Here is a 13,645-nt window from a genome sequence, read left to right as displayed (position 1 = left end):
ACACCCGCACAGACTTAGAGAAGGAATTTAAGGTTACCTGGGAAGAAGGGTATGGGGGATGGATAGATTGGGAATTTGGGATCAACATGGACAAACTATTAAAACAGATAATCAACAAGGACCTACTGTAGTACATAGGGAAGTCTGCTCAATATTTTGAATAACCTAAATGGGAAAAGAAATTGAAAAAGAATAGATACATGTATTACTGAATCACTTTGCTACATACCTGAAACTAACAACACTGTTAATTGACTATGCTCCAATATAAAATAAAAATTAAAAAAAAAAGAAAACAGGCTCCTGTATTTCCCAAGTAACACCTTGACAATCATCACCCCTAGTTAAGACCTCACAGCTAGAGGCCAGCTTCTAGGACTTCATTAGGAAAAAGAAAAAAAAAAAAAAAGAATAATATTTCAATGACTTTGAGCACAAAATTAGCATTTGTATCCATAGAGGCCAAGCACTGGTAGATTAACACTTATTCAAATGAAATCCTCCCCGTCAAGGCCCTGCCTGGGGCTTCTTTCTAAGAGTTCCATGGTGAGCAATTGTTTATTATGCCATTAACTTGTTTTTTCCTTTTTCTCTTTCTCTAGATTAACATTTAGCAAAATGAAAACCTCCTCCAGCTACTTACCTGCCTGTACATAAGACATTCACAGAAGCTGCTGCTCCCTGGGGCTCAGAATTCCACTCCCGGAGCACCCAACAGGGGTGGTGGGGAGGGTGCCCCCTGCAGGCAGCCCCCTCCCATCGCCTCCCGGAGCCCAGCCCGCGGGCATCATCCTCAAAGTCGGCACTGGGACCTCAGGTTCTTTCCGGGCCTGGACCAACTGCCTCTGGAGGTCACTGGTTCATCAGGGCAGCCCGATTCCTTGTTACATAGCTGGCACCGGAGCCTACTGGCGCGGCTGCTTGCTAACTGTCCTAGCACGACCTCCCTTGGGCCCATCTTTGGGACTCAAGTGAGAGCAGCTGACTGAATCCTCACCCAGCTGGTGAAGACCCTCTGCTCCTCCCAGGGAAAGGCCCCTCCAGAAAAGTGTGGTTGGGAGCCTGGCCGTGGGACCCAAGGCCCCATAGAAGGGCCCTTCCCTTCTATGTATGTAAAATTCCTCCAGTATCAGGACTTCTGGATTTCTTTCTTTGTGATCTAAGTTTACCATCATTTCTAATGATTGTGGCCTGTCTGATGCTTCGTCTTGCTTCTCTGATTGGACTGCTGCTCTGCTTAACCAGAATGATGATGTTCTAGCACTAGCTCTGAGAGTCTTCTTCACGTCACCTCTTTGGAGATAAGAGGTCTACAATGTTAACGAAGCTAAAGCTTCCCACACTGGTTCCTCAGAGACATTCTGTGATGCTTCTGTCTAGAAGTCAATCAGCACACTGGGCAAACATTTCATTCTGCCTCTTACCATGTAAAACCCTTGACTCCCTTCCCGTACAACTCAAATACCTTCCAGACCTACATAAGGGTTCCTCAAAGATCCAACCGTGTTCCTCCAATCTCTCATTTTGTATCAAAATTCATTTTGTGGAATTTATGCTTACATCATCACCCAACAGCTCTCTTTACCTTGTACAGAGACTGTCACAGTATTGAGAAGTTTGAACACATGTAATAAAAACCACGATGGGCTTCCCAGGTGGCTCAGTGGTAAAGAATCCACCTGCCAATGCAGAATATGCATGCTCAGTCCCTGGGTTGGGAAGATCCCCTGGAGGAGGAAATGGCAACCCACTCCAGTATTCTTGCCTGGAAAATCCCATGGACAGAGGAGCCTGGTGGCAAGAGTCCAGGGGGTCACAAAGAGTGGAACACGATTGAACATGCACGTACAAATAAACCATTATACCCTGATGGATTACAAAATACAGAGCATGTTACTAGCCACTCATCCCCAGATCTGCATTTTAGAAAAGGCAGAAGGCAGAAGATCTAACCATTAATTCTAACAATTCATATCCCATAGGAACAACAAAGCCCCATTTATAGAATAACCATAAAATAAAATGGAGTGTGAAAGGGCATATTCTATATGCAGAATAATTTGTTCCTGTGACTATAAAGTGCACTTTAAGTAGTTTTATAGAAGTGTGGAATATAAAGTATCATGGTGCACATATATTTCTACCTCTAACAAAAATCTCCAGTTTCCTACAGAGATTAAAAAAAAAAAAAATCTATACATGAGTTCAGTATTCTCCATTTTCATTGGACAAACATGCTGAAACCAATTGTGCCTAAAACAAACAAAAACTCCTTCTAAATGCATTTCTTGGATTTAGGCCCTTGTCACAAAATCACTACTCTCCAGTGTGGCTCCCCTGGCTGCTTTTAAAGCTTTGTTTTCAAGTACAAAAGCAGATTTGAGCCTTGCTTGCCGAGAGTGCTGTAGATGGGATTTAAATAATACAGCAGTTGGGACTTAAAAGGAACCTTTAGAAGTGCTTGGACAGGGCATACACCAGATGGGGAAGAGGGGAGGAAGCAAACACTCACAGGCCAGAGCTTTCAAGAGGGCGCCTGGTCTCTGGTGGGTTTATGGAGTCCGCCTCGCTTCCTAACGCTATCCAGAGTTTGGGGGAGCAACTGGGATCAAAACTAGGTCAGGTTTATCAAAAAACCTTTGTTTTTCCTCTTCAGAACCCATTCCCCAGTGTCAAGGTTAGAACAGATCATAAAGACCTTCTAAGACCAGTACATCTATTCTACTCACCTACTCAGCTCTCACAGAGGAAAAGGAATATTCTGAAAGGAAGAAAATGCACCGAGGTGAGCTGCCCATATCTGTACCTTTGTTAAAACTATGCTGGATAAAATGATTATGTTCTGTTTGCCAAGTCCCTCCCTTTACTGTTCTTCTTTCAGTTATTCCAATTCAGAAACTTGGTATAAACAAGAATTTGTCCTATTTATAAAGTGCCCTGATGACGATTTTATTAATTGTAGTACTAAATATAGGATAATAATGGGCCAACATGGACTTTAAAGGCATTCTACACACTGTAGAATCTACCTCTTTCTTTTGTGTGAATGTATATCTTTCAGCTATATTCACCCTGTGCCAATCAAAAATCCTGGGAGGAAAGACAGATAAAACAAGACTTAACACCTTTCCCATCAATACCTTTTTCAATTACCCTGGGCAATAGGAAATTTGTATAAATGATATATATATATAAACACATGGTACACAGGTTATGACCATTATAGTAATAGCAATAATTCAATGAATTTCATTATCTGCTATAGCCAGATTACGGATTTAGATCTCATATGCTAGAAAAGGAGTTTACAATATTCTGTCAACAGCATCTTAACTCTTGTTCAGTCCTTCATTTGACCTTCATGGTTCACCCAAGCACTGTCAGCTGAGTTCCCTCTAATCCATGGTGAAATGAGATCAATAGGACAATGTAAAGACTTTTCATAAACTGAAATTATGATAAAAGCCAGTCCTATTAATACCCACAAAGACTGTCTACTTCTTTTGAAAATTACAATGAAAGTTGATGACAGATTTTCTAATGTCTTTCCCTATCATAATAAAATCTTAGCAATCTTATGTTCTGAAGCTGAAGCTCCAATACTTTGGCCACCTGATGCGAAGGGTTGACTCGCTGGAAAAGACCCTGAGTCTGGGAAAGACTGAGGGCAGGAGGAGAAGGGGGCACCAGAGGATGAGATGTTGGATGGCATCACTGACTCAGTGGACTTGAGTTTGAGCAAATTCTGGAAGATAGTGAAGGACAGGGAAGCCTGGCGTGCTGCAGTTCACAGACTTGCAAAGAGTTGGACACGACTTAGCAACTGAACAACAACAACGAAACCTTATGCTTCTTCCTCTTGGTCTAAGAACCACAGCCCTAAACATCAACCTCTTCCTAATGACACCTCAGTAACTACGGGATGGTGAAATAAGAAAGTGAAAGCGTTAGTCACTCAGTCGCGCACTACTCTTTGTGATCCCATGGACTGTAGGCCACCAGCTTCTTCTGTCCATGAGATTCTCCAGACAAGAATACTGGAGTGGGTAGCCATTTCCTTCTCCAGGGGATCTTCCTGACTCAGGGATAAACTAGGGTCTCCTGCATCACAGGCAGATTCTTTACTGTCTGAGCTCCCAGGGAAGCAGGAAAGATGGAAGATTAAAACTTTGATGAAGAAATGCATAAAGGAAGAAAAGGTATGGCCATGGTCCCCAGGGACCATGACTGTATAAATACACTCCAGTTTTGCAAGAATCACCATAAGAAGCATCACCTGTACACGTCTGCGTGCCAGGCGCTGCACTGCTGTGAATCTCATCACACCACACAACTGAAGGAGTCAGTCCAAGAATGTGTTGCTTTCTAAAGAGACTAGCATCGAAATTCACAGCGGCTTTGTTTAAGCTATATCAAAACGGGATGGTTACTTGTCTTTATTTTTCAGATTATCCAAACAGTTCCACTATTTATAATACTATCAAAAACTATAAACAAAACTGCCAAAAGTAAATTCAAGATGAGCTGATAGAGAGATTAGAGTCTGAATCTGCAAATAAACTGGTTCAGTCTTTTTTAAATATGTATTTACTGGAACAAAAACAAATGATGAAAATTTGTTGATGCCAAAGAAAAACAATTATGTCAGCCTACAAGTGAAGAAGGAAAAGAAAGAGAGAACACCATGGGATACCTCCTCCTAATCCAGCCACCACACATAGTTCAAATTGCTCTTGAATGTGTTTACATGCATTTTATGTCCTTGGATGTTTCTCAGGTGAAACACAAGACCAGTGTGGTTGAAAGGAAAGGATCTGTGAAAATCCTGAACAAGATCGGAACATCTACCTACTTAACCGAAGAGATGGCCCAGTGAGGAAAAACTAATTAACAGTTGATCCAAGGGAAAAAAGAAAGCCCTTGTGTGACATTTTGTTAGTAAAGTGACTGTAACAATAATAACAATAAACGTCCAGAGAATATGTCCATAATTACAAGGCTTGTGGCTAACAATTTGGACACTAAGTGGATTCTTCTGAAGGACTCCTCCAACCTGTGAGACTACAACTTACTGTGCTGTGACCTTGGTTTTCTATTAAATAAAAATCTCTGAAGCAATAAACCCAATACTACAAGATTACACTGAAAAAGAAAAAAATAAATTTTTTTTTTTGCTTGTTTTTGGCCACACTGTGGGGCATATAGGCTTTTAGTCCCCTGACCAGGGACTGAACTGGCACCCTCTGCAGCAGAAGCAGAGTCTTAATCACTAGACTGCCAGGGAAGTCACGAGAAGAAAATATTTTTAACAAAATAATGCAGGATCCAGTCAAGAGAGAAGTGAAATAGGATCATGTGGAATTTCACTCTAAGGAAAGTAACCAGCTCTGAAGAGTCAATATGGAGCAGCTATGTGTCACCATGAGGAAAACGCTAGATTGTGACATTAGAAGACTTCAGCTCCATGCCTCTGCTAGCTGGACCACCTGCATCCACTTACTGCATCTTCCCAGGCTGCAATTTGTTCCTGTGAATTTCACTATTATAACAGGACTAGTTGTTTCATGGAGTTAACTCTTGGTTGGATCAAACAAGACTCTGGTTGTGAAAGAGCTTCCTTTGTAAAGGATCCTACAATGTAATTGCCAGAGAAGTTTATAAGGATCCAGAGAAAGACCAACCACCAACAAGACCAGTAAATTATGGTAAGTGAATTACACTCTGTGCTATGCTTCGTCGCTCAGTCAAGTCAGACTCTTTGCAACCCTCCTCTGTCCATGTGGATTCTCCAGGCAAGAATACTGGAGTGGGTTGCCATGCCCTCCTCCAGATCTTCCACAGGGATTGAACCCAGATCTCCCACATTGCAGGCAGACTCTTCACCAACTGAGCCACCAGGAAAGCCCAAGGATACTGGAGTGCATAGACTATCCCTTCTCCAGAGGATCTTCCCTACCCAGGAATTGAACTGGCATCGCCTACATTGCAGGCAGATTCTTTACCAGATGAGCTACCAGGGAAGCCTGAATTATACTCTATCTGAAGTTAATTTTTTAAACATGGCAGCTCTTGGTTCTGGGTGGGGCAGAGGTCCTATCTGATAAAGCTACAGAGCAGGACCCAAGACCATTGCAACAGTGATCATCTCCTGAACAAAGTGCCTCAGTACTTGGCAATCGGGCGATTTTTCAGGCCAAACAACCCAGACTTTGCTAACAGGATAAAGGAAAAGTCTCTCCTAGGTGTCTGGATCAAACAAGGTGGGATCATAGTAACTCAAAGCTAGACTATCTCAATTAGATTTTGCAATGTCTTTGAAAAAAGGTAATGATCTCTACTGCTACATCTTCTCCAAATTCCCCCAAATGGTCTAAAGATCCAATTTAGCAAAGCAAAAAGTATTAACAGCAGCAACACATACACAAATGAGAACAGAAATCCCAAAGTCCAGGAAGCAGTTAAGGTCATGAAACTGTAGGGGAATCCTGCGCAGCAGCAAACGGGAAGATGTTTCACCTGAAGCTCAAACCTTTCATCCAAGTGAAGCCTGGACCAGTTCCACCCCCAATTAAATCAGAATTATCTAATTGTGTGATTGTTTGATTAGTATCTGCCTTCCTCTCGAGTGTAAGTGCCAGAAAAAGCAGTCGGCGTATCTACCCTGAAACATCAGCCCGCAGTGCAGCGCTGGCACTTACTAGGTACTTAATATACACTGAATAAAGAAGTCAAAGGCAGTATCTGATCGGGAAGGCATCAGACTGACTTCCGTAAGCACGCCCTGCTAGGGTTATTATTATGTTTCATCTAAGCCAGCTAAGCCAAAGAGGCAAACCCAGAAGAATATAAGCTAGGACCCGCTGGATTTAAATATTTTCCATAAATAATACATAAATGGATAATTGAGAGAGAACTGAATATGTTTCAGTTGTTTTCAATATTCCAAATGTAAGTAGGCATTTTGTGTCAAATGAAGGAGAAGGGATGTGTTTAAGACAGCATCCTCCTCACTGCATGGCCCCTGTGCAATCCATCACAGGTTTTAAGAAGGCTCTTAAAGGGTAAGCTTTTCAAGAAGAGTTCTCTTTTTTTAGGAAACTAGAAACCAAAGCTCACAGAGATTTCAGCTCGGAATCCTTACCCCTCCCAGGCACCAGGTCTTTCTCTTTTAAGAAAATCCACCTGCAAAGCAGGAAATCTGGGTTGGATCCCTGGGATGGGAAGATCCCCTGGTGAAGGGAATGGCTACCCACTCCAGTATTCTTGCCTGGAAAATCCTATGGAGAAGAGGAGCCTGGCAGGTGATCGTCCACTGGGTCACAAAGAATTGGACACTAACTTTCCCTTTGCTTTCACTGTGCGTTAAAGAAGGGGACAGTGAATCACAGCGTGTTTATTCAGTTTCCATGTGTCCAGGTCTGGCTGCTGAAAGCAGACGCAGTCCCGGCGAATATGTGAGGTTCTGTGAGGATGTCCGTGTCGGGCGCAGGATGTTGGGCTCTTGTGTTGATCCAGTCTCAGCAGAACCAAATTAGACCTTGCTTCTGGTTCGAGAAAGGCTACAAAAGTCTCCTACTTGCCATAGTTGCTGCCTCTTTGTCCTGTCAAGCATCTCATTCTCCAAACTGTGGGGAGACAATGTGAAGGCTGTCACATTGACCATCCCTCCCCCTCATACTCAAATGCATACAAAAAAAAAAAAAAAGCAAAAACAACAAAAACACCAGCTGAAGGAGGCAGGCAAGACCTCACAAAGAACCATTTCTTTAAGGACCTTTTCTACTCTAAATTCTGAGTCCAGAGATGTACTAGAAGCATGGGATAGTGGGAGGAAAGGAGAGATGCAGAAACGAGATGATTGAGTAAGTTTTATTGTTTTGGAAATGAAAAAGGAAGAAGGTCAGAATGAAAGAAAAGGACAGGAGGGAGACCCAGAAATATCCAACTGGAAGGAAAAAAAGAAAAGGGCAAATGAGAAGCACCAAATAAAGGCAGTTTATTGAGTGACGCAGGCTTCCCAGGTGGCGCTAGTGGTAAAGAATCCACCTGCCAATGCAGGAGACACAGGAGACGCGAGTTTGATCTCTGGGTTCGGAAGATCTCCTGGAAAAGGAAATGGCAACCCACTCCAGTGTTCTAGCCTGGGAAACTCCATGGACAGAGGAGCCTGGCGGGACCACAGTCTATGGGGTCGCAAAGAGTTGGACACGACTGAGCGCACACGCATACACAGGCTGGGGAAAACCGGAGGTCCAGGCATACAGTTTCCACAGGCTGCATCCTTAACTTCCCCTCATCTGTTTCGCCATAAAATGATTATAGATACGAGCAAGGCGTGCAGACGTGCACAACCCTGTTGACATCAGAACACGGCAGTGAAGAGATGATGAAATCCAGTATGCTGTCATGTTCCAAATAATTAAAATGCCATCGAAAGTCAAGCCACTGGCCTCTCCGCCCAGGCTCACATCTGCAACCCGGCATTTGGGAAGCTGGGAGCGGGGGTAGGAGGGAGCACACACAGAGATGCAGTTTCAAAAACAATTTTTAAAAACACACAAACAAGTTGAGCTCTCAAAAATAAGGCTCAAGTCTGATTTTTTTTTTCCCCCAGCAAGGGAAGAAGTAAACTTTTCAACAGAACAGTGTGTTCAAGGTTACGTAAGAACACGCAGAAAACAAGAAGTGATTTGCTCCCTGCCAATTTTTCATGGTAAGAGGTTACACCCAAGTTCCCACTCAATCCTGCACATATTTTGCAGCTCCTCTGGCTTCTGATACAGGAAGACGGCATGCAGAGACAAAAAAAGAGCTGTAAAAGACCTAATTTCTGTTTTCCTGACAACTTCCACGATGTTGTTCTCCTTGTCTTCTTTAAATGAGGTGTCCTGTACTTAGAACTTTTACATGCAATGCATTCATGTGTGTGTGTGTCTGGGGGCTTTTAACCAACTAATCCATAACACCTACACTCATAATTAGACTCAGTCAATGAGAACCAGATTGGCTGCAACAGAAAAAGCCAGTGCTCTGTAATGGATTGTGTTAGAAAGTTCGGATGGCCCCTGGAAGGGAGAGGAAGATGACCATGTTCTTAAATTCTACCTTCCATGTCTTAAGGATGAGTTTTTCACAGCTCGGTGGATCCTAACACGCGTCACACTGCCGTCAAAGGGGGGTGACCCCAGCTCTTCCCAATGCCAACACTGGGTGCATGGGCGGGGGACTGGAAGTGGGGATAAGACAGCCGACAAGGACAGGCGGCGCCAAGACATTTGCTGACACAAGGAGCCACCCTGGAAACGAAAAGCTGAATGGCATGGAATATCAGGCTGGCCACAAAGTTCACTTGGGGTTTTCCATGCCATCCTATGGGAAAACCCAAACTCACTCTTTGGCTAACCCAGTATCTAAGACCACCCTAACTTCCAGAAAGTGAACCATCTGCTTATTAAGTCCCTGCTGTTTCACCTCTCACCACTTGTCTACATGGGCTCTCCCAACAGCTAAAAATGCACCTCCTGTTCTTTGTCAACATTTAAACTGGCAACAGCCCAACTGCAAAGGGGCTTTTCTAGTGTCAGCAGTGCTAATAACCTAGAGCTGTAACTCCACTCTTCACTCCTCCCTCTGACAGCGTCTCAGAGAGGAAGAGCCTCCAAAGCCCCAACTGTGCTCCTTGGTACTTCCTAGTGACTGAGAGCATGGGTGACACGCGGTGTACTGCTACCGGGAACACAGCCTTGGGGTGTAGGGGGGAGGCGAAGAGGGAGAAAGACCGACGAACCTGGAAGGGTATGAGGCGGCAAGCCACGATCCTTACGCATGAACTTCTGGCTTTGTGGGCTTGTTTAAACTATGAATGATGGGAGTTTCAAGCAGAGTGACGTCAGTCAGAAAGAGAAAAACAAGTGTCATGTATTAAAGCATGTATGTCCAATCTGGAAAAATGGAACAGATGAACCTATTTGCCAGGCAGGAATTGAGACGCAGACAACAGACATGTGGACACTAGGGGTGAGGGGTAAGGGGAGGTGGGATGAAGCCAGAGACTCAGAGTGACGTTTGCGCTCTGCTACGTGTGAAACAGCTAGCTGGTGGGAACCTACGGCAGAGCAGTGAGGTGAGTGACCTAGATGGATGGGGTGGGGGGAGTTCAAGGCCGAAGGGATGTATGTATGCATACAGCTGAGTCACTTCATCATATAGCAGAAACCAATACAACATTGTAAAGCGATCACACCCCAGTAAAAAAAAAAATTACTAGTAACTTAATTTTTCCATGATTTTGAAAGTTGACATCTGGGAGGAGAGGAAAAAAACTTATGACCTCTCTGCATGATCTCACCCTAGAAGTACATGTAACAATAGAATGCTGGGTGAATTGGGCAGTGGCATTTTGTCTAAATCCAACAACAGAAAATGAAAATTTCTATATTCAAGAAGAATTTAACCAGAAATCAGCATTCAGGGTAGGCACTGGGCCTTAAGTGTGACAGAATAACTAACATACTACCATACATTTTTTGAAAAGAAATTTTTCCTACTTCTGAAAGGAACCAAAATTATGTCTCTTGTATCTGTACAGAAAGAGAGTAGCTTTCTCTATCCTATATCCCTGAGTCTTCTTTAGGAATCAAAAATTATGATACCACACAAGAATTTGTACACAGTACTCCTCCAAAGTCTGTACTAAATGCCACGAACACCATAAGAAGCTCTACCAAAAGTTCCTAAGCCAGAGCGTCTAGAAACACCTCTCTCGCTTACCCACAAGGCCTCAAACCCATATTAAAGATTAGTCTTGAATAAGAAATTAAAGATACTTGTTAACTTTATTTAAACCTGTGATTGCTAAGCTTTATTTCTGTCACTGAATGCTTTCCCTCCATAAAACATCCTCCTAGTGTTCCATGGGATCTACTTTGCAAAACACTAAAACCTGAACTCGAGTGCTGGCTGGAAGCAAGGAGTGAAAATTATACTCAGAAATTCAATGAAAAAGCTATTTAAAGGTCTTTATTATCTTTGCATAGAAGGTTCCGTTGTAAGTGGTAATGGGTCCATGGAAATGGAAACTGATTTTTTTTTCCTATTTTTGTGAAGGAAAACACTACTTTCCTCTAAAATTTGTTGATGCTCAAATAGGAGGACTTTAAGGGACATGCAAAACCACCCCTTAAAATTCTTTTCTGGTGAAGGAATACCCAAGTGCTCACACTCAGAAAAATGAGAGAGAAATAAGCAATGACTTTGGCAATACAGTAATTCCAGACAATCCCTCCTCTAGTCCAGTTTGTTTTGTACTGCTTTCCTACAAACCCTTCCCCTCTCCCCAGGGATTCAATTCAATGTCAGCTGAGCACAGGCACACTTTTGATCAAATTTGAAGTTTTAGAAAATGAAGCCACAAGCCAAAGGCTCCAGCTTTTAGGAGGGACCAGAAATGAGATGGACAACAAGGGGCTTATAGAGATGTTCTTTGGGAGGTAAGAGAATTCTCACACACATACTGGTCCAGAGGGTCCCCAGGGCTACGATGAGTGTTCTGTCTAGAGATTCGAGAACGGAAAGGGTGAACGAGGAGAAGCTTGGACTAGATGAAAACAACAGAACAACAGGGACGCAGAAGCCATGGAAATTAGCCCTGAGCCCACATGCCCAGGACATAAAAGAAATCAGGACAGTCTCAATGAGGATTAGGCAGGGCGCCCAATGAGAACCTTAATATACTTCATCTTCCTTTCATATTTCATCTCGGTGACCTCAGACACAGCACAGCAGCAAGTGTATATCCTGAGCGATACCCCGCGCCCGGCTCCGGGCCTGGGTGCTGGGGAGACCCCCAGGGGCTTGCAGCCGGCTCCTCTCCTGACCAGCACCGGAGCACCACCTGGGGGCTCCTTAGAGAGGCAGAGTCTCAGCCCCCCGGGGACCCACGGATCAGGAAGTCTGGGGTGGGCCAGATTTCAGGGTTTCCAACAAGCCTGCCGTGCCGCCCTGCGAACCTCTGTGCAGATGGTCCGGCCGAGGAGGCGTGATTTCGCTCAATGGTGGCGGACACCAGGGCGGGAGCTGGCGGCGAGGAGAGCCGGGCAGCCTTCCTGCTCACACGGGCTTGGGTGACCGCGTCCTTGCTTTTGCCTTTAAAAACAAACTGGGGGCATTTTCAGTACTGGGTTTGTTCTCTCACTACCACCCCCAGAGGCTCAGATTAAGAGGAGGAAGAGAATGTGAACTGCCATTATAGCAGCTAAATGAGCACAAGAGCTAATGGGTATCCTGAGCGTCTCGGCCAGAGTCGGTGCTACGGAAAGATCCATTTTTGTTCCCTAAATAGGCTATAAACATGTATGGTACCTTAAGGGGGTCTCTTTCTGTATTATTTTGTTACGCTGTGTTTAGCGGCGGCCCGGTTCTTTTTTTCCAGGAGCTGAATGAGATACAGTTCTGGAGTGGGGTGGGGCGGGGGGGGAGCAAAGGGAATACATCTGAATTTTACTGCTCTATTTAAAGCCAGTTTACTACTCTCCCTGATATCTCTCAGCAAAACGATGCTAAAATGACTATTTCTTCAGCCAGAGTGCGCAAATGTTTTAAGATAGTAATAGTACTAATAAGTGCAGTTAACATTTATTGCACATTTTATTACCAGCCGGGTACTTGAAATGAATCATCTCAATTCTCACACAACCTCAGGAAGAGGCTTACTGTTTTTCATCCCATTCCTACAGGTGAGGTTAATGCTGATGAGAAAGAGACAGTCTTATGGGTACACACAGCACCTTCAAGACGAAAGACTGACACTCAGGGAAACCTGACTGTAAGAGCAAGTCTCTTCTCCTGAATTACTTATCTACTGGAAGGCACTTGGACAATGTGGAATTTTAGGGAACAATGTGCAACACAGCAAGATGACTAAATTAAACTCTGCATGTTCAGCTTATATACATGGATACATACTGTCAACATCCTCTTTGGTAGCTTATGTTTTAGACAAGATTCTCAACAAATTCTTCCCCCTGAATGTTTATTAAAAAAAAAAAAAAAAAACTACCAGGGCTCTGTGCATATGTAAGTGAGATCCTTATTAGCAGGAGCACGACAATAAGATATTATTACATTGCAATATTATATCCTAGGGTATTATAACGCAAGGCCATTATCACATACTTGGCTAACAGGGTCCATACTGTTGTAATGTATTAAAACCAGACGAATAAAAATGACAACAATATAATCATCATCTTTGCTACTTGGTGGGGGCATTTTTCAGATGAGGTCTCAGAGCACCTGCCAAGCACACTTGCAAATTTATCTATGAAGGAACTGTGCTATGGAAAGGCTCGCACAGATTTATACACAACTATAGGGGAAGACCTTTTGCAAAATGGAAGAAAGATTAAAAGCTCACTCAACACAGGTTGACAGCAAAACGATTCTGAGTGATGCCAGGAAGAAGAATAAAATAGCCTGCTCATTCAAGGGTAATTGATTGAGTGCCTAGCACGTGTTAAGTCTGATCTCAACCTACGATGATAGAGCAGTAAAACCAAGACAGGAAGTGTCTGCTGTCTCAGGGCTTAAATCCTGAAAGGTAGGCAGAAAATAAGCAAATAAACATATCCGAGCATCTTCGGAGGAA

The 13,645-nt window shown here is 43.5% G+C and overlaps 1 protein-coding gene across 13 annotated transcripts in view; it reads right to left on the bottom strand.

The window, feature by feature from the left end:
* The window catches only part of CELF2 (CUGBP Elav-like family member 2), a 548,143-nt gene that overhangs the window by 272,050 nt on the left and 262,448 nt on the right, over positions 1 to 13,645 (bottom strand). The gene's annotated exons all lie outside the window — the stretch shown is intronic.

This window comes from Cervus elaphus, chromosome 23 (genome assembly GCF_910594005.1).
Source record: "Cervus elaphus chromosome 23, mCerEla1.1, whole genome shotgun sequence".
Lineage (NCBI taxonomy): Eukaryota > Metazoa > Chordata > Mammalia > Artiodactyla > Cervidae > Cervus > Cervus elaphus.
Note: the sequence above shows the minus strand (reverse complement) of the source record. Positions and strands in the feature narration are given on the sequence as shown.